Raw genomic sequence first — 21,715 nt, 5'->3', positions numbered from 1 at the left:
ATTTGTTGTTTGTATATATAAGGGTTACTGATTTTTTTCTAGATCTTCTTGTATTTATCTATTTCTCTGAAGGTGTTTATGTAGGAGTTCCTTGATAGAATTTATGGAATCGCTTAAATATACTATCATACCATCTGCAAATAATTATATTTAGACTTCTTTTTTTACAATTTGTATGCCCTGATCTCTTTGAGTTGTCTTATGTTCTAAGTAGAACTTCAAGTACTATATTGAATTGATACATTGAGAGTAGACAGCGTTGTCTTGTTCCTGATTTTGGTGGAATTATTGTGAGGGAGGAAGTTCCACGTTGCCAAACTATTGAGATAAACTGCTAAGCTTATGGCCAACTGGGACTTTGACCAGCCAACAATATCTTCTCACATGTCATGAAATACCTTGTTTTCTTCATCTATGGTGACTGACAGTTTTGCTGGGTATAGTAGTCTTGGTGAGCATCTGTGATCTTGTATTGTCTGCAGTATGTCTGTCCTGTGGTTCTGTCTGTTAGAGTCTCCATTGTGAAGTCAGGTTTAATTCTAATAAGTCTACCGTTTATGTTACTTGACAGTTTTTCCTTACAGCTTTTAACATTCTGTATTTCTTCAGTATGTTTAATATTTAGATTAGTGTGTGACTAGGGGACTTTGCTTTCTGGATCAATTTATTTGGTGTCCTCTACACTTCTTGTACCTTTAGAGTCATGTTCTTCTTTAGGTTATGAAAATTTTCTTCCATGATATTGTTGGAAATATTTTCTGGATCTTTGAGATGGATTTCTTCTCTTTCTTCTCTGATTTCCCTCTCTGCTTCTATATCTTTTGTGTATAAGAGGGCGACTGATTTTTTGGAGTTGATCTTGTATCCTGCCACATTACTAAAGGTGTTTATCAGCTGTAAAAGTTCTTTGGTGGAGTTTTGGGGGTCGCTTATGTATACTATCATATCATCTGCAAATAACGAAAGTTTCACTTCTTCCTTTCCAATTCGAATCCCTTTGATCCCCTTATGTTGTCTTATTGCTATTGCTAAAACTTCAAGCACTATATTGAAGAGGTATGGAGAGAGTGGACAGCCTTGTCGTGTTCCTGAGTTTAGTGGGATGGCTTTGAGTTTCTCTCCATTTAATTTGATGTTAGCTGTCGGCTTGCTGTATATAGCTTTTATTATATTTAGGTATGACCCTTGTATCCCTAATCTCTCCAATACCTTTATCATGAAGGGGTGTTGAATTTTGTCAAATGCTTTTTCCGCATCTAATGAAATGATCATATGGTTTTTTTCTTTTAGTTTATTTATATGATGAATTACATTGATAGATTTGTGTATGTTGAACCAACCCTGCATCTCTGGGATGAAGCCTACTTGATCATAATGGATAATTTTTCTAATGTGTTATTCCTGTCATTCTTAGGTTTGGTCTTTTTATGGTGCCCAAGATTTTCTGGAGGTTTTGTGTCAGGGACATTTTAGATTTAACATTTCCTTTTACTGATGTATCTACTTTTTCTATCATCAGAGAATCTGCCTGAGATTCTGTCTTCCATCTCCTGTATCTTGTTGGTGATGTAGTTCCTGTTTGCTTCCCTAGATTTTCCATTTCCAGAATTCCCTCTGTTTCTATTTTCTTTACTGCTTCTGTTTCCATTTTCAGGTCTTGAATAGTTTTATTCGTTTCTTTCAACTGTTCTTTTTTTCCTCTTAGCTTTTTTTAAATTCATTTATTTATTATGTATATTCTGTCTGCATGCCAGAAGAGGGAACCTGATCAAATTACAAATGGTTGTGAGCCACCATATGGTTGCTTGGAATTGAACTCAGGACCTCTGGAAAAGCAGCCAGTGCTCTTAACCTCTGAGCCATCTCTCCAGCCTCCAAAACCTCACATGACAAACCACATGGTTCCACTAGGGCTCGAACCCAGGACCTTCTGCGTGTAAAGCAGATGTGCTAACCACTACACTATGGAATTGGGTTCTCTTAGCTTTTTTTTTTTTTTTTTTTTTTTTGTTTTTTCGAGACAGGGTTTCTCTGTGGCTTTGGAGCCTGTCCTGGAACTAGCTCTGTAGACCAGGCTGGTCTCGAACTCACAGAGATCCACCTGCCTCTGCCTCCCGAGTGCTGGGATTAAAGGCGTGCGCCACCACTGCCTGGCTCTCTTAGCTTTTTTTAAGGGATTTGTTCAATTCCTCTTTCAGGAATTTTATGAAGTTGGTTTTAAGAGCATTTTCGTGTGTTTCAGCTCTGTTGAACTTTCAGAGCTTGTTGTGGTAGGATAACTAGGCTCCAGTGGGGACATATTGTCCTGGATGTTGTTGTGTTCTTACACTGGTGTCTAGATATATGGGTTTGGGGTGCTTATAGTGTAGGTGACAATTTTTAAATTTGTCTTTGTAGTATAGATGAGTATTTTGTTTCTTTATTTTTTGTTTCACTTTTGGTCTTCTGGTGTTTGTGGCCTGGAGTTCTGGCAGCCAGGAGAACTCTGGTCCACCAGGGAATCTCCGTCTGAATTGGAGGCTGGACTTCTGGCAGTTACTATGCTCTTTGGTCAAGGATTGGACACAATGATGAGAAGCAGAGAGGTGGTAACGAAGATACTGTCAGGGGTCACTGAGAGAGTAGAGTGGGGTCTGAGGGTGGACCACCTATCTGGATTTCTGGAAGCCTGTGTGGCCTCTGGTCCTAGTGTGAGTCTCTTCCTGAATGTCCTATCTGTTCTTTTGGCTGGTATGACCTGTACCTTATAAAATCAGAATTTATTAGGTGAGATTTAAAATAATAACAAAGGCCAAACTGCAGCTGAGACACTGAAAACTCAGCACACCATCCTTGAAGCTGGTGACTGAACAGTTGGGGTTGTCCCAGAGCAGTGATCGCTTGCTGGGAGGCAACTAATAGCCACACAGTCCACAAGGCATGGTGCCTCAATAATCCCAATATGGTGACAGAATTCCAGAAAGTTCCTGGAACGCTGCTGCCAATCCCTATTCCACTGTAAAAACTTACAAATATTGGTTCTACAAAGCAGACAATTCCTCAGGTGAAGCTCCCTACTCAGGTGATTCTAATGTATGACTAGTTTGCACTGAAACCAATCATAATAGCCATCTTGACAGCCTACATATTGGTCATTTTGACTAAAGATGAAAAAATGTGTATTCTGAGAGATTTCCTAAAACCAGAGCTTTATGCAGATTTCACTTTTATCACTTGTATAAAATTTGGTCAGTTATTTATGCTACCTAAGCCTTGGTTTCCTTATTTCATGTTTTAATACTATTTTAGTTGTGTGTGTGTTGTGTGTGTGTAATCATATGCATATAGGTACCCCCAAAAGTCAGAAGAGGGCATCAGAGTCCTTAGAGTTTGAGTTACTGGAGGTGGTGATAGGACCACAATTTGAATCTTCTGCAAAAACAGTAACTCTTCCTTGCTTAGCTATCTCTAACTTGTTTCCTCAGACAGCATTAAACACATATTGCTATACTGACTGTGGGATTTAACAACAAAAATTTCTAACTAATGAGGATGGATTTTACACCAGGTAAAATAAGACTATAAGAAGACTATAGAGACTCAGAGTATGTGAAATAGTTGTTGTTCTTTAGAGCAGCCGGAGTTCAGTTCTCAAGTTGCAATGATATGGAATATGAGTGGTAGCATTCCATAAAAGAGCAAATTTATACTTTATGAAGAATCATGTCTAACACTGTCTCCAGGAACAAGGTTTGTGTAGGCAGGGAAGGTAGGGCTTTAGCATGCTGAGACAAAAGAGGAAGTCACAGTATAATTAACAATAAACCAAAAAGTAAACTTTTCACATACAAGCAGAAAGCAAAAAATGTATTTCAGGAGAAATACTTAAGGTCTTACAAAACATACTAAAGATCCATGAAGTTATTTTAGAATTTATTCTGTGTAACAAAATGCTGAGGATGGATAATGAAGTTGAAGTATTTGTTCTGGGTAGCAAGATGTCAAGTCCATCTTCCTTTTTGATATTCTAATATTCAATAACGATATTACTTTACAAGGGAACATAAATTTCTGTTTATCTTAGAGATAGTATTTTTATTGTCACAATATAAACTTCTGAAAATACAGCAAATGTGTATTTTGTATTGAACTTTAATTTATACAACAAGTGGTTCAGTACCAGCTGAGCTTCATGGATTATTATTTTTCTCTGTCAGTTAAAGTATTAAAAGACAACAAAAATGTTTATAGCATTACCAAGTTTATTTTCAAGTGTTACAGACTCTTCAAGTACATGAAGAGGTATGTTCAGAGCTGAGTGTTGTTATCTTTAAAGTTCAGATTATTATTTTTATCTGTCAGTTAAAGTATTAAAAGACAACGAAAATGTTTATAGCATAACCAAGTTTATTTTCAAGTGTTACAGACTCTTCAAGTACATGAAGAGGTATGTTCAGAGCTGAGTGTTGTTATTTCTAAAGTTGTTTGAGGTCATTTTCCTGTAGAGTGCCCCACTTGGTTATCTTCTCCACTTCACTCCCATATTTGGTCTGCAGACATCCATGTGATCATTATATAGTGGGGGATGAATATAACCAGTCTTTCTTGGTGGACTTTCTTTTGAACACTAGCCTCCAGATAATAACAAAGAGACTTACTATTAATTGTGAAAGATTGGCCTTAGCTTAAACTTGTTCACCACTAGCTCTCAGAACTTAAATTAGCCTGTTTATATTAACCTATGTCTTGTCATGTGACTCATTACCTCTTCTCCATGCTGTATGTGGGACTCCTCCATGTCTTGCTGGCTTAATCCCTCATACCTCAGATTCTTCTGGAATTGCTCTCTTTCCCTGGAAGTCTGATATGAGATGTCCTTTGTATATATGTTGCTTTTATTGGCTATTGAAAAGTCTGTTTTGGCCAATGGCTCAGCAGAGTATAGCCAGGCTAGAAGAGACAAAAAGAGAGAGTGGGCGGAGTCACGGAGATGTCACATAGCTGCCAAAAGGAGAAGGACACATTGGAACCTTAGGAAACTTACTGGTAGGCCACAAGCACGTGGCAGTACACAGATTGATTGAAATGGGTTAATTTAAGATGTAAGAGATAGCTAGAAATATGCAAGGACCACTGCCAAAACAGCTTTTTTTCTTCATCAACCAATAAAAGCAACAAATATACAGAAGGACATCCCACATCAGAAGTTTCTTCTATTCTTTCCTGCCTAGCTATTGTCCATGCAGTTCTTTTAAACCAATAAGAAAATGCCTTGGTAAAGACACATCTTCACAGTGTACAAAAAGATTACCCCACAACAGTTGGGTCTCTGTTTCCATAAATGAACAACCACAAAAATAATTGTAATAGGCCCATGCATAGAGTCTGCTGACTTGTTGATCAGATGGATGAGAGTGGGTATCCCAGCCTCCTGTTCTCTGTGATATGGCGAGCACAGAGAGACTCACTGCATGTGAGGAGAAACTGGCTAACTTACAGAGAAGTAAAAACTTGGTGACAGGGCAAAAACTATAAAGGAATGGAAATGTACTACCTATTATTGGAGACCAAAGCCATAAAGAAAGTCAGAATGGAGCTTTTCATGTTCCCCCTTTCTCCGTCCTTGGAGACCATGGCCTGAGTTTGTCAAAATCTATGATAGACTAGACAGCCAATTTTTAGATTATATAAAACCCATTAGAGGGCTAGTGAGATAGCTGAGTGGGTGGTCCTTCGTACCTGACAGAATGGGATCCTGAAAGTTGTCCTCTGACACACACACACACACACACACACACACACACACACACACACACACACAGAGGGAGACATCTATAATAAAATTTCAAAACAAAATAAATCTCTATAGACTGTTCCAATGAATATCTTTTTTTAAAGAGTGGATTAAGTCCACCTTTGCCTATATACTCAAATAAATCTAATAAGACAAAGCAGGTCTTAGTAAAATGAAATACTTGACATCATGTAGCCATCTTTGTATGTTTTAACAGCCATACACATGCTGCCTGGTGAGGGAGAGAAGATGAGAGACTGCTTCATGGCTGCAGGTCATAGAATGGAAATCCCAGTAATGAGATTTAGGTTAAAGAAATTATCTTAATCAAGTATTTGTTAACTGTATATGTGTTGGCAGCTTTCTGCCTTTCATGGGTTTTGATTTTCTTCATTTCCTCTCTGAGCTTAGTCTTCTTCTGAAGTAAGAGTGAATGTGTGTAGATATGTGTTGTTCGAGACTTTTCCTGAGAATATAACAGACATGCACACATGCACGCACACACACACACAACACACACACATACACACATACATACATACTCCTCCTGGCAGAAAGGGAACTATCACAGACTACAGTAACAGTTGAACTGAAGCCCAACTTGCTGAACCAATGAGTGTGTGGTTACTAACAAGAGGCTCTCTGAAGGATGATTTACAAGAGCAGAGTCAATTCAAAAGCAACTTTATCAACAAAAAGACCATCCTAACATGAATGAATATTCAGAAAGCTGCAATCTGTGTGAAGGCCTTTAGCAGGCCAGAACATGGCAAACATGGCTGTAGACAGTTCTTGCCTTGCCCTTCTCCCCATTCTTTCTTTCTTGCTAAATTATTAGAAAACATTCCTAGAGCTAGCCACCAAGGTCTATTTCTTTATTGGCCACTTTCTCCTGAGGCTGAGTACAAAGTTCCTGCTATCAAAGTATTAAAGTCCAGAAATCAAAAGCCCCTTTTTGGCTACCCTAATTAAACATGTCAAATCAAAATGAAAAACCTTTTCCTAACACAGGGTTTCTTCTTTTCCCTTTAGAAACTGACATTTGCCTATGGGCCATGTCTTATCCAGGGGCAATCCTTTGTCCCTCTGGGACAAATAGTCCTTCCTCTTCTCCCTTGTTCTTTTCCTCTTCTCTCACATCCTCTGTCACTAGTCTTTGTCTCTTACTCCCTGCCCTTTGTCCCTCTAGGGCAAACAAATCTCCTTAGTGCTGAGAATTTGGTCTTGGGGTGTCTCGTGCAAACTTTCAGGTCCTTTCACAAGGAACCCTACACAATTTGCAGGCAGCTGGGTAAGTCTAGGACTCTCCTGATAGTAGCACAATCAGCTTCCCCCTGAATTCCATGCCTCACTGGATCTGTGTGCTGGCTTTTGATTGGATGTCATTTTCTATAATGGCCTCTAATCTGTTGCAAGCCAAATTTTCTTTGATGAGGGCTGAGGACTATACTTATCGATGGACATAAGAGCAAATATTTAGAATGTCGTCAGGAATTATGTTGATTAGTTAGGTGATGGTTAAAGGATCTCTTCCAAGATCCTTCTTTGACTTGACTAACCTTTGGTAGTTGACGAAGCTTCCGGTAGCAGCTATGATTCTCTTCTTGTTGAGTTGGTCTTAAATCCAAGTTAGAGAGCACTTGTTCACTGCCATGATATGTGTGCCACTACTCTACTCTAAGGGTTATCCTACTGTGCTGGATAGTCTTATGACAGCTTGACACACAAACTAGAGTTATCAGAAAGGAAGGATCCTCAATCGAAAAACTGCCTCCATGAAGTCTGACTGTAAGCATTGTCTTAATTAGTGATTAATAGGCCCAGACCATTGTGAGTGGGCTGTTGGTCTCTGAGCTAGTAGTCATGGGTTTTATAAGAAAGCTGGCTGAGCCAGACAGGGGAAAGAAGCCAGGAAAGCAGCATTCATCAATGGTCTCCACATTAGCTCCTGCTTCTAAGTTCCTATCCAGTTTGAGTTCCTGTCTTGACTTCCTTCAGTGATAGACTGTCTTCTGGAAGTGAAAGCTGAAATAACCACCCCATCAAGTTGGCTTGGTCATATTGTTTCATCGCAGCAGTAGTAACCTTAAGTAAGACACCTGCCATGTTGGTTGTTATTGTGATACATAGGTGTCATAACTAGGTGGGACCCATGGTTGTCTTCCTCGTTTTGTTACTGAAAATTACTGCTCAGGGAGGAGGGATAAGGTCAGTGATAGCTCAGGGTTCTCTGGTCCCTGTATCTGAAGTGTATGATGTCTTCAGCAATAGGGACTTACTTCTTACTTCTCAGGAACAACCAAAGGCAAAAGAAAGAGGTCTGTAATGTTTTGGGAGTCTCTTGGAGAACCCTGACTAAATTCAAAGAAAATCCTCTATGCTTGGCATGTTGGGGTTTTTGATAGTTGGTCTTTGACTCTTAGAGTGAACATTTTCAACCAACCTAGATAAGAAATTTTCATTTTAGCAATGGACACATGTACATTTGTACACAGACTTAAAGATGGATGCTAAAAAGAAAGCCACACTAGCTCAGAACTGAGTATAATAAAGGGTTATTTATTTAGGGGTAGACTCACAGATCACAGTCCTCTGTGTGAATGGGGAACAGAAACTGAATCCAGAAGCCAGAAAAGAGAGAGAATGCATGCTTTACATTGGCATTTATTGTATAGGAGACCATGCCCAAGTGGACAGGTAACTTAAAGGTACTGGCTGTACGATTTCCTACAGCACAGACTTAGATGTAATATAGGGTTTTTTGCAAGGCCCATAGTTAATAATATGATTCCTTAGGATCTCTATTGAAATCCTCATTGTTGTTTTGCCCTCCTCACTCCTTCTTCTATATTATCTCTCTCTTCCTTCCCTTAACTAAGCCTACTCTACCTTTTTCTCATTTTTCCAGCTGACAGACAACTTGTACCCTGCTATTTCCTACCCTGAACCGAGGCAGTAGTTCCTTGTAACTTTCTTGATCTCTAAAGTTACTCCAGATCATGTACTCACCTCTGAAGATTTGGAGCTAGGAGCCTCTGATGAGAGGGATCATGTGACATTTGTCTTTGATCTGACTTTCCTCACTAAACTTGATCTTTTCTATTTCCATTCATTTACCAGCAAAATTCATGATTTTACTTTTCTGCAAGAACTAAATTTAAAAGGGAAAAAATAAAACAAAACTTTGCCTTATCAAAAACTTGTAACTCCATGCTCTTTTAAGCGTTTCCCCTAGTTCTCACAATGTCTCAGTCTTATGACTGACTGGGAACTCTGGCTTCTCACTGTTGGTTGACTTCAGTTTCTCTTTTAGGTAAAGTTTCTCAGTATCTACTCTCTCTGAGGGTTCCATCCCTCATTTTAAAGTCAATGGTAGTTTATTCCTAAAAGCTTTGGCATATTACTTTGTCATAGCTATGGCTTACTTAGTTCATCTCAGGTACTGTAAGAAACTGTCTTGGCATGACATCTGATCCAACATATCCAAGAAAGACACAAGGAATAGCCCTGGGATCAGAGCAAGCCTGAGAGGATTCTGCACTAACCACTGGTGGGAATTCAGTGAAGAACAATATGCTTCCAAACACTTTCATGATTCAGTTTACTCCACACTCTGGTAGTTATCCTTTTGCAATCTACCTTTCAATAAAAGACTTAAAGGGATAAAGTTAGGCTAACCTTTAATCACTGAGAAACTGTCTTGCAGAAAAACTCTGACAGATCCCTAAATAATGGGATTTAATGTAGCCATGAATATAGAGCTCTTGCACAAACAAGGACTCCCCACAGCCAACAAATTACAAAACCACAACAGCTTCAAGGCCATGGTGCTACCTAGGCTGGAACAAACTTGACTCTAGCAGGAAATACCTGACCTTCTTTGGTTCCCATCTGCCTCTAAATCTTTGTCATCAACAGAGAATGCACTAAGCTTGCTGGGCTGCTTAAATAATTTACTAAAAGATTAAATAACCCAGAAGCCATAAACAAAAGCACCAAGAGAAAGAGACACATATTAAAATATAAAGAATTGAGAATTCCAGTGTTCTAAACAGCACATGTACATGGTTTCTATTCTTAGACTGTAGAAAATTCGTCTCCTTAGTTATTGTACTAGTCTCTAACATTAACTAAAAGGCAAAACAAATTTGTACTTTTATTGTTTTAAAGAAGGTGTTTTGAGAATTTGTAAGATAATGTGCAAAAAAAATTCCTAAAAGTAACATACTGGTCTATATAAAATAGCTAATATAAAACAGAGCTAAATAGAAGTCCACAGATATTAGGAGTATGCGTGGATGATTAGTAATTAGTGGCTAAAAGAAAATTACTAGAGTGCTGAGTTTCAAGTTAACAAAGTTCGATGGGTGACTATGATTGCTTTATTTATGCAGCTTGAAGAACATTTAGAGATGACAATGCTCTAGGTGTCATCAGAAACCTTTTGAGATGCCTCCCTTGGTAGTACTCAGATTCCTGTGGGTGTAGACACTTCCTAACCACACATGCTGTTATGGTTTAAATATTCAATGACTCCTGAAGACTCCTGGATTTGAACAAATTGCCCAGCTCCTGGTGGTATTGTTTTGGGGGTTCTAAAACCTTCAGGAGGTAGGGCAGATCTGAAGATGTAGCAACTGAGAGGATGAGCCCTACTTCCTGTCCTTTCTACTTCTTGCTCTGCAGGGAAGTGAGCAAGCAACCCACACTCCTGCTGGCATAGCCACAGGATGCTTCTGTCATCATGCTTTTTGTACCACAGTTGGCCATACCTTCAAATCCTGGGCCAAAATAAACCCTTTGTTCCTTATGTTAGGTATTTTGTCACGGCTGTGGGAGAAAAATAACTAAGTTACCAAATTTTCCATCTAAATGCATCTTCAGGGATAACAAGAGATAAATATAGCCACAAAACTACGGCACTTTGTACTTGCTGTTACTAACTAAAGAACTGTCACCTATTCTCTATATACTCTTCCACATTTTGCCTACACATTGCTGATGACCTTGGAGATCACGGGCATCTGCATGGGTAAGTGAAGATCCTAACTGAAGAGACCATTCGCTTGAAAGATGCTTTTTATTTTTGTAGGTGGAAGAAGTAGCCAATGGCTGTTTCTACTTTCATTAATAAAGTGTACTGTGTGACTATATACTAGTCCTCTTGTGCAGGCAAGACCCATCTCATATGTGAAAATGGCAGTGTTATAAAAAAATACAAGATTGGAATTAGAAACTAAAAGACACTATAGATTTTTATATCTAAGAAAGCCAAATTTCTTCTTTTCCCATTGGCAGTCTCAGAAATGGTGCCATCAGAGTTACTGTCCTGAGAGACATTAACCTGTGGTTGACTGTATTGCCACATTTAAGTTAAACTTATGTTTCTGCTTCTGTATTTTCACCTTTACATTTGTCTGTTAATTATGGTGAGCTCTGGAATTCAGTGGATCATGCTTACCTCAGCTCTAGTGCAGGCTTCTTTCAGTGCAGCTCTCTAAGCAGTAGTCAGGTCCCATGTGGTTTCCTTAAATGGAAGGAAAAATTCCATTCTAGAGGAGAATCATCAGTTGGGGAACTTGGTGAATGCCAAAAGTTCAAGTGATGCTCCTCAAACACCATAAACACCCCAGTGCTTCTCAGGGACCAGTTGACTCCTAATGACAGCAGAGTGGTGACAATATATATTAGAAATTAGTTTTATTGAATTTGGGGATTATATTTATATAATTTTTTAGCTCAATTTATTTGTTTATTTTACATCCCAAATAGTACTAAATTTCTTCCATTGTATTAAGGGTGGGCAAGGCAACTCCATACAAGGAATAGTTCCACAAAGTCAGCCAAAGCATTAAGCACAGCTCCTGCTCCCATTGTTAGGAGTCGCACAAGTAGACTAAGCTACACATTGTTACACATATGCAGATGATCTAGGTTGGTCACTTGTAGGTTCCTTGGCTATTAGTTCAGATTCTTTGAGTTCCTCCAAGCACAATTTAGTTGTTTCTGTGGGTTATCTTGTGATGCTCTTGGCCCCCTGTCTCATACAATCCTTTTTTTGCCTCTCTTCAGTAGGATGCCCAGAGCTCAGCACAATGCCTGACTGTAGCTTTGAGCCTGTTTCTTTCAGTTAGCAGGTGAAGGCTCACTGATGGCAATTGCGGTAGTCACCAATATAGCCTCTCTGAGTTTTCAGATTGCAGTTTCGTTATCCTTTACTTTATTGCTAACACCTACTTACAACAAGTGCTTTCAAGATTACTGGAGTAAGACTGTGACCAGTGATGGGGGGTGCAGTGCCCAGTAAAACAAGTTTGGAGAAATAGGTATTTTATCAGCCAGACTAGGCAAATGAAGAATTACCCTTGTTTTTTAGGCTGCTTTGTGTTAATAACTTTGGTTAGACATCTAAAACTCTGACCTTGTGCATAATGTAAAGTTTTATACCTTTGATCCATTTACAAAATCCTTTAGTCTAGTTTGAACTTGCTCTGAGGTAGAAATCAGCTAATTATGTGCAATTTGTCTTAGACTGAGGAGAAAGTATTACTTTCTTGAGTTAGTCCAAGTAAAGGTAGTTTTTTAGCCTATATGGGACAATAGATATAGTTATGAAGCAAATTCTAGTATATTTTCTATATATCAAATCATACAGTTTAAAGTCATCTTCCTCACCATCCATGGATACATGTGAATATAAGATTGAGGTGCAATCATAAAAAAAATGCATACTACATTGCAGATATTGGGGATATACAATAGCTGCTTTAGGAGATGTGAAATTACAAAAAGGAACAACAGTTTTCAGAGTCAGTGTTCCTGTAGGCCCTGTGTGAATGGGTTTCTACTCCATCAGAGATTCATTCCTCTGGTTGTTTGACATCTGAACAGTAGTTATGAACTGTTGTATACTTCTATGCCTTTGACAAGACTCAAACTTTCTACGTAGGCAAGGATGAATTTGAACTCCTGATTGATGTGGAATCCCCTTCTGTATGCTATGAATATGTTGTATTGCCATTGGTTAATAAAAAAGCTGCTTTCAGTCAATGGCTTAACAGACTATAGCTAGGCTGGAAAAGATATTTAGAAAGAGTAGGTGGAGTCAGGGAAATGGTATATAGCTGCTGCAGGAAACAGATGCTGGAACTTTACCTTGTATGTCACAGCCATGGGGTGATAGCCCGATTAATAGAAATGGGTTCATTTAAGGTGTAAGAGCTAGCTAGAAATATGCTTAACCTATTGACCAAACAGTATTGTAATTTATAGAGTTTCTGTGTTATTATTTCAGTTCTGGGAGGCAGGGAATGAATAAACAGCCAATGACTACAAAGTTGCACCAATGTGGATGACTATGTTCTTGTAAAACATGAGAAAGCTTGGGAAGGAATTCTAGACACAAAAGAACAGAGTGAAGCATAGCTTCTAGGTAGCAGCATTTTCTTAGGTGGGCTCTGTTTACTAGAAGCAAGCAGATGCATGATTCCTTTACTAGAAGGCTTCCTGACTCAGCGGTAGCAGCAAAAACTACACAGCTCCTCAAAGAAGGCTTGCTGGTTCATGGTAGTTGCATGAACAGCTCTGGCTCTTTCAAGAGGCCATGCTCAATGGTGTGACATAGACCTGCATGCATTAAAATGAGGTAGTGTCCACAGCTCACAGAGCCAGTGAAAAAATGGGCAGAGCCAACAGGCAGGGCCATGGAGTTAGTCCTAGCAATATCCACTTAATATTTAAAAGAAAAATAAGGTTCTCTTGATCAAAAAATAATTATAGATACATACGTGAAAAAGACAAGCCAGACGTAAAAGACCTCTAAATGGGTAACATTGTTGAATAAATGTAAGTAGGCTTGAGAAAGAAAAAAAGAGTATAGACAGGTATAATATAAAAGAGTACAGACAGCCATAGATTAAAGAAGTAAATATAATAAAATAAATATTAAACTTGTAGAAAAAGTATAGAGTAAGAAAAATAAGCAACGTAAAGGTGAAATATACATAGAGAGTTCTGTATTATATTTATTATTGTATTTTCTTTGAATTTTTTGACTGTGAATGAGCTAAGTACAGAGAAACATTTCATTGTATGGACTGCTAAGTTAAACTAACATATATACTTTAAAGGTATCTTGATGTCAAAATTTGGGTCAAAGGATATGTTTCTTTGGAAAAAAAGTTCTGCTTTTGTTTCCACAGAGGATGAGAACCTGTGGAATTCTTTCAGGGTAATAGGATTTGATGAACCAAGATCTCCTGAAGGGTCTCCATGAACCCCAAAATTACTTCACACAACAAAAAATAGGAAGCAGTTTGGAAAGAACTACTCCAAAATCCCAAATGTTGTTTATAAATGTTTGTTTACATTTAAAGGTGAATATGCTATAAAGATGATTATGTTGCATTTTTATTGACCTTGGTTTATTGATACAAATTTAAGGTCAATTTTTATATGTATATTTCTACTCTTGATTATGGTAATGTGTTTGTGCAGCTCATTTAAAAATGTATAATTAAAAAATACAGATTAATAGATAGTTATCGTTAATAGTCAAGCTTGTAGTCATGTTATTTAGGTTTTCTAGGTGTACAGAGATAAATTTTAGATGGAAAGTTATTCTTGAAACCTTTCTAAGATGAACAGAATATGGCATTTAAAATGTTAAGAACTTAGGACTTTTCATGACAATGAGACACAGACACATTTGCTCTCGGCAGCACCAATCTACTACAAAAGGATGATGGGTATTGGAGAGTCTCCTCATGGAGTTTGTTAGCCATTTGGGCAAGAAACTGTTCTTGCCTGGACTGTTTGATGTTATGATGTATGAACTGGACATGCAAGACCCACAGAGAAATGACTTACCTAAAGGCAAGACAGTCCTTCAGGGTTCCTGCTTCATGTCAGCCCCCTTAAGGGTCTGCCAGACATTCTGCAGGACACAGAGAAAGGTGACTGACAAATTGCAAATAGAGGTAAAACAGATATTCAAATTTCCTGCTTCATTTAAAAGTCTGCCAAATACTATGGGCCTGTAGGCTGAAGATGGATGCTGACACATTAAAGAAGAACTTTGGGCAACTGTCCAAGCAGTGAGATGTCTCTGTCAATTCTAGAATTTTGAAATTTTCTTACAATGCACTTTCTGTTTACTTAGGTAATATTATAATCTTTTGAAGTCCTTGCTGGAGTTGAAAAATAGATAGTTATAATTATAGTTTACCTTAGTGTTAATAAAAGATAAAGTGGACATAAATATTGTAGCTAAAATTCTTGCTTGATAACTGTTTTGTTGTATATAATTTTACAATGTTAAAGTTAAACCTTCCTTTTTATTTGTACAGAAGAGGGGAGGTGATGTGGAATTCCCCTCCACATGTTATAAATATGTTTTATTGCCATTGGTTAATAAAGTAGCTGCTTTCAGTCAATGCCTTAACATAATATAACCAGGCTAGAAAAGATATTTATAGAGAGTAGGCAGATTCAGAGAGATGCCACATTGCTGCTACAGGAGACAGATGCCAGAACTTTACCCAGTAAGCCACAGCCATGTGGTAATAACCAGACTATCAGAAATGGCTTAATTTAAGATGTAAGAGCTAGCTAGCAATATGCTTAACCCATTGGCCAAACAGTATTTCAATTAATAGAGTTTCTGTATAATTGTTTCGGGTTTGAGTGGCCGGAGAATGAACAAGAAGCCAGTGACTACATCTGATTCTTTTGCATCTACCTTCTGAGGGCAGTGTTTAAAAGCACACAGCTTACATCTAGTGTATGTAGTACTGCCAATTGAGCCCAGAATCTCATGCATGCTTTGCGAGCTTTTAGCATTCAGAAATGGACTGCTTCATTAGAAGGGCACAATCATATATCACAGACTAAGTAAATATAATTAATTCACAGAAGAGGACCTATAGACTGATCTAACCATAAGTTCTTAGCCACCTTCACAGTTTCAGGTATGGGCTCCATTTCATGGAGTGGGCCTTTGATCCAAGCAGAAAGTGCTTGGTTATTCTTGTAATATTAGTACTACTATTATACCATTGAGTCTATCTGTCCAGCCAGTCATTGTAGCTCATAAAGTTCACATCTTGATGAGATTGCAGTTTACTTTTTTCTTCCAGCAGGATTCACAGCACCTTCCAACACATGAACCCTAGCCAAAAGGGATGGAGTATTCAGGTGAGTTCCAGCTTGTCATCTCCAGGTTCTGTGAGTCAAATATGTGGTATAGTCAGTAACAAAGTCTTACCATAAGAATCCTGCAGGGTATCCAGGAGTACTGACAAGAGTCTGTAATGTTTAGCAGTCTATGTGACTTCTTTGGCCCATTCAAATAATTCATTTTCAAAAATAAAGTTTTTCTTTGCTAATATGATATGTGTAGTAAGAATTTGGCCCCTTTTCATAAGGTAATTCTATTAAACTTTATAACATTATGAAGTTTTGTAGTAGTAGGTTTTCGTATGGATTTTTCAAAAGGCCTTGCATGTTAATTCTCCCTCCTTATCCTCCCCTTTACTCTCCCCCACCTTGTACCCCAACTTAACACTTTTTCCTCTATTATTGTTCTTTAACCACTGTTTTCTTTATCTCCCAAACTGAAGACCTATCCATCCATCTCCTTATTAAATTACTGACTTCTGTGGGTATTTGAAGTGATACGTGTACTTTTGGAGATTAAAAAGTAACACCTAAAGCTTGGTGTGGAGGTGTACTCTTTTAATCCCAGCATTCAGAAAGTAGAAGGTGAATCTCTCTGAGTTTGAGGCCAGCCTGGTCTACAGTTCCAGGACAACCAGGATACAGAGAAGTCCTTTCTTAAAAAAATAAATAAATAAAAGAAAGAAAGAAAATCCAACCTCCTCCCCCAAATAACCTCAAAACAAACAAACAAACAAACAAACAAACAATCAAACAGACAAAGGTAATATCCTGAAATGAGAATGAGAGAAAACAAACTGTGCCATTTATCTTTATGTTTCTGGGTTACCTTCTTCACGATGACTTTTCCCCTCTTTTTCTTCTTACCTCAAGTTTCAATTTTCTTAACAGCTTAACAATATTCCATTTCAAAACTGTGTCATGTTTCCTTTACTCATTCACACCAGTTGATAGCTATCTAGGCTGTTTCAATTTCCTGACTATTGTGAATAGAGCAGCCATGAAAATGAATGAGCAGGCTTCTCTTTAGTAAGATCTAAAATATTTTGTGTATGTGCCCAAGAATCATATAGCTGGATATAGTGGTAGATCTATTTTCAGTCTTCTAAGGAAATTTCTGTAGTGTTTTTACCAGTTTGCACTCCCAATAGCTGTGAATAAATGTTCCACTTTCCTCACAGTCTTGCCAGACTGTGCTACCATTTCTTTTAATTGATCTTGGCCGTTCTTTCTGAGGTAAGATAAAATATCAAGTTAGTTCTAATTTGCATTTTCCCGATGACCGAGAAAGTTGCACATTTTAAGAAGTGTTTCAGCCATTTGTAGTTCCTCTTTTGAAAACATTCCTACTTGGTTTTATATCTTGATTTTTATATTGAGTTGTTAGCTTTCTTGATATTTAGATTTAGAATTCTTTGTACATTCCAGAAACTAATATTTCGTCAGATATATAGCTGATAAAATTATTTTCCTGGTTCTGTTGGCAGCCTCCTTCCTTGAATAGTGATCCCTGTCATTTGCTGTATAGAATCTATTTAGTGTCATGTGGGCCCATTCATTAATTATTGGTATTAACAATTGTCTTGTCAGGATCCTGTTCAGAAAATCCTTTTCAGAACCATTGAGTTAAAGTTTATTATTTATCTTATATGAAGCTCATTATGCCAGGTCATTTGTCAGTATCTTTGGTTTATTTGCAATTAATTTTAGGCAAGGTGAGAAGTAGGGTTCACTTCTACAATAGCCATCCAGTCTGACCAACAGTATTTGCTGAAGATGATCTTTCTCTAGTGTATATTTTCTGTTTTTTTTTATCAATAATCAGGTTGCTATAAGTATTTAGACTTATATCTGGGTCCTCAATTCTATTGTATTGGAGACATGCTCATTTTTATGTTCACACAAGGATTTTCTCATTACTATATGTCTGTAATATAACTTGAAATTAAGAATGGTGATACCTTCAGTCATTCATTTATTGTTTAGGACTGTTTGGTCTGTTTTCAAATAAAATACAAGATTATATTAATCAGTGTCTATGGATAATTGTGTTGGAATTTTGATGGAAATTAATTGAGTCTGTAAAATTGCCTTTCATAGGTGGTCATTTCACTATATTAATCCTACCAATCTATTGTAACAGTGAGTTTTCCATTTTCTGGTGTCTTTTCCAATTTCCTTCAGTGTCTTAAATTTTCTATTACACAAGTCTTTCACCTTCTTGTTTAGATTTGTTGCAAGATGATTTTAAAGGTGTTAAAAATGGAATTGTTTAACAAATCAGAATAACCCCATGTATCTTAACAGATCACCATGACTTACAATAGGAATTCAACAACAACACTAATTCCAGAAAGCCCACAAACACATGGAAATTAAACAATGCTCATATGAAACATCAATGGGTCAAGGAAGAAATAAAGGGAGAAAATAAAAACTTCCTAAAATTCAATGAAAATGACCACACAACATACCCAAATTTGTGAGACACAATGAAAGCACTGTTAAGAGGAAAGAACATAGCACTAAATGCCTACATAAAGAAGCTGGAAAATTAAAAGAACATTTGAAAACTCTAGGGAAAAAAGAAAGAAACTCACGCAGGAGAAATAAACAGCAGAAATTAATCAAATTGAGAGCTGAAATCAACAAAATATAAACAACAACAACAAAGCAATACGAAGAATCAATGAGACAAAGTGTTGGTTGAGAAAATCAGAAATATAGAAAAATCTTTATCCAAACTAACCAAAACGCAGAGGGAGAATATCCAAATTAGCAAAATCAGAAATGAAAAGGGAGCCATAACAATAGACGTGGAGGAAATTCAGAGAGTTATCAGATCATATTTCAAAAATATCACTTACCAACATTAAATCAAGTCCAGATAAGCAAATTAAATAGACCTATAACTGCTAAAGAAATAGAAACAGTCATCAAAAGTCTTCCAATGAAATAAAGCCCAGCACCAGATGGTTTCAACCCAGAATTCTATAAGATTTTCAAAGAAGAACTAATACCAATACTCTTCAAATTGTTCCACACAATAGAAACAGAAGAAACACTGCCACACACTTCCTATGAGGCTACAACTGCCCTGATACCTAAACCACATAAAGACATAAGTAAGGAAGAAAATTACAGTCCAATCTCAATCGTGAACATTGATGCAAAAGTACTCAATAAAGTACTGGCAAATCAAATCCAAGAACACATCAGAACCATCATCTACCATTATCAAGTTGGCTTCATCCCAGAGACGCAGGGATGGTTCAACATACAAAAATCTGTTAAGGTTATCAACAATATAAACAAACTAAAAAATAAAGACCATGAGATCATCTCAATTAGATGCTGAAAAAGCTTTCAACAAAATACAACATCCCTTCATGATAAAGGTCTTGGAGAGAGCAAGTATATACAAGTAACAAACCTAAACATAATAAAGGCAATATACAGCAAGCTAATAGCCACATGAAACTAAATGGAAAGAAACTCCCAGTGATCCCAGTGAAATCACGAACAAGACAAGGTTGTCTACTCTCTCCATATCTATTCAGTATAGTTCTTGGTGTCCTAGCTAGAGCAATAAGACAACAAAAGGAGATCAAGGGGATACAAATAGTAAAAGAAGAAATCAAATTCTCACTGTTTGTTGATGATATGATAGTTTACATAAGTGAGCCCAAAAATTCTAAAAAGGAACTTCTACAACTCAAAAACACTTTCAGTAATGTAGCAGGATGCAAGGTTAACTCAAAAAAATCAGTAGCCCTCTTTTACACAGATGATAAATGGGCTGAGAAAGAAATCAGAGAAACATCATTCTTCACAATAGCCACAAATAACATAAAATATCTCAGAGTAACTCTAACCAAACAAGTGGAAGACTTGTATGACAAGAACTTTAAATCTTTGAAGAAAGAAATGGAAGAGATACCAGAAAGTAGAAAGATCTCCCATGCTCTTGGGTAGGTAGAATTAACATAGTAGAAATGGCAATCTTATGAAAAACAATCTACAGATTCACTGCAATGCCCATCATAAACCCAGCAAAATTCTTCCCAGACCTCAAAAGAATGGTGCTCAACTTTATATAGAAAAGCAAAAATCCCATATTAGCCAAAACAATCCTGTACAATAAAAGAACTTCTGGAGGCATCACAATCCATGACTTAAAATTCTACTACAGAGCTATAGTACTGAAAACAGCTTGGTATTGGCAAAAAAAAAACAGATAGGAGAACCAATGGAACCGAGTTGAAGACCAAGATGTTAATCCACACATCTACAAACACCTGATTTTTGGCAAAAAGGCAAAAAATATCAAATGGAAAAGAGAAAGCATATTTAACAAATGGTGCTGGCATAACTGGAAATCAACATGTAGAAGAATGAAAATAGATCCATCTATCACCATGGACAAAAGTCAAGTCCAAATAGATCAAAGACCTCAACATAAAGCTAGCCACACTAAAACTCATAGAAGAGAAAGTGGGAAGTACACTTGAACGCATTGGCACAGGAGATCATATCCTAAATATAACCCCAGTAGCATAGACACTGAGAGAAACAATTGATAAATTTTACTTCATGAAACTGAAAAGCTTCTGTAAAGCAAAGGACATGATCAACAATACAAAATGGCAGCCTATAGAATAAGAAAAGATTTTCACTAGTCCCACATCAGATAGAGGTCTCATCTCTGAAATATACAAAGAACTCAAGAAATTGGTCATCAAAAGAGCAAATAATCCAATTTTAAAAAATGTCATATAGACCTAAACAGAGAACTCTCCACAGAGGACTCTAAAATGGCTGAAAGGCGCTTAAGTAAATGTTCAACATTGTTAGCCATCAGATAAATGCAAATTAAAATAACTCTGAGAATCCATCTTACTCCTGTAAGTATGGCCAAGATCAGAAACACTTATGACAACTTGTACTGGAGATGTTGTGAACAAAGGGAACACTCCTGTATTGCTAGTAGAAGTGCAAGCTGGTACAGTCTCTTTGGATATTAGCATGTAAATTTCTCAGAAAATTAGGAAACAGTCTTCCTAAAGACCCAGTAATACCACTGTTGCATATATATCCAAAGGATGGTCAATCGTGCCACAACAACATATGCTCAACTATGTTCATAGCAGCATTGTTTGTCATAGCCAGAATCCAGAAACAACCTAAATGCCACTCGACCAAAGAATGGATGTGGAAAATGTGGTGCATTTACACAATGAAATACTACACAGCAGAAATAAATAACAACAACTTGAATTTCGCAGGAAAATGGATGGAGCTTGAAAACATCATATTGAGTGAGGTAACTTAGATCCAGAAAGACAATTATCATATGTACTCATTCATAAGCGGTTTTTAAACATAAAGCAAAATAACCATACACAAACCACAATCCCAGAGAACCTGAACAACAATAAGGACTCTCAGAGAAACATACATGGATCTGATCTACATAGGAATTAGAAAAAGATAGAATCTCCTGAGTAAATTGGGATTATCAAGACCATGGGAGAGGGTTGAACTTGAAGGGAAAGAAAGGAAGGAAAGCAAAGAAAAATGTATAGTTCAATAAAATCAATAAAATTTAAAAAATAAAAAAAATGTGTTTTTCATGGAACACACCTGAGTTTCTTCATGTATAAATGCTGAACTATTTAAAATCAGTATTCTTTATTTGCTATAAGATGCATTGTAGGGCATGAATCACAGAAATCAGCACTTCTGTGTTGGTGCAGTTCAGGTTGT

The 21,715-nt window shown here is 37.2% G+C and overlaps 1 non-coding gene across 1 annotated transcript; it reads right to left on the bottom strand.

Annotated features, from left to right (window-relative positions):
* Positions 1–1,899: 1,899 nt before the first annotated feature.
* On the bottom strand, positions 1,900–1,972 carry Trnav-uac. Its single transcript has one exon. It is a non-coding gene; the product is annotated as a tRNA-Val (tRNA).
* Between the last annotated feature and the right edge of the window lie 19,743 nt (positions 1,973–21,715).

The sequence above is a fragment of the Microtus ochrogaster genome, chromosome 6 (genome assembly GCF_000317375.1).
Source record: "Microtus ochrogaster isolate Prairie Vole_2 chromosome 6, MicOch1.0, whole genome shotgun sequence".
Taxonomy (NCBI): domain Eukaryota; kingdom Metazoa; phylum Chordata; class Mammalia; order Rodentia; family Cricetidae; genus Microtus; species Microtus ochrogaster.
This window is presented reverse-complemented; position numbering and strand designations above follow the sequence as displayed.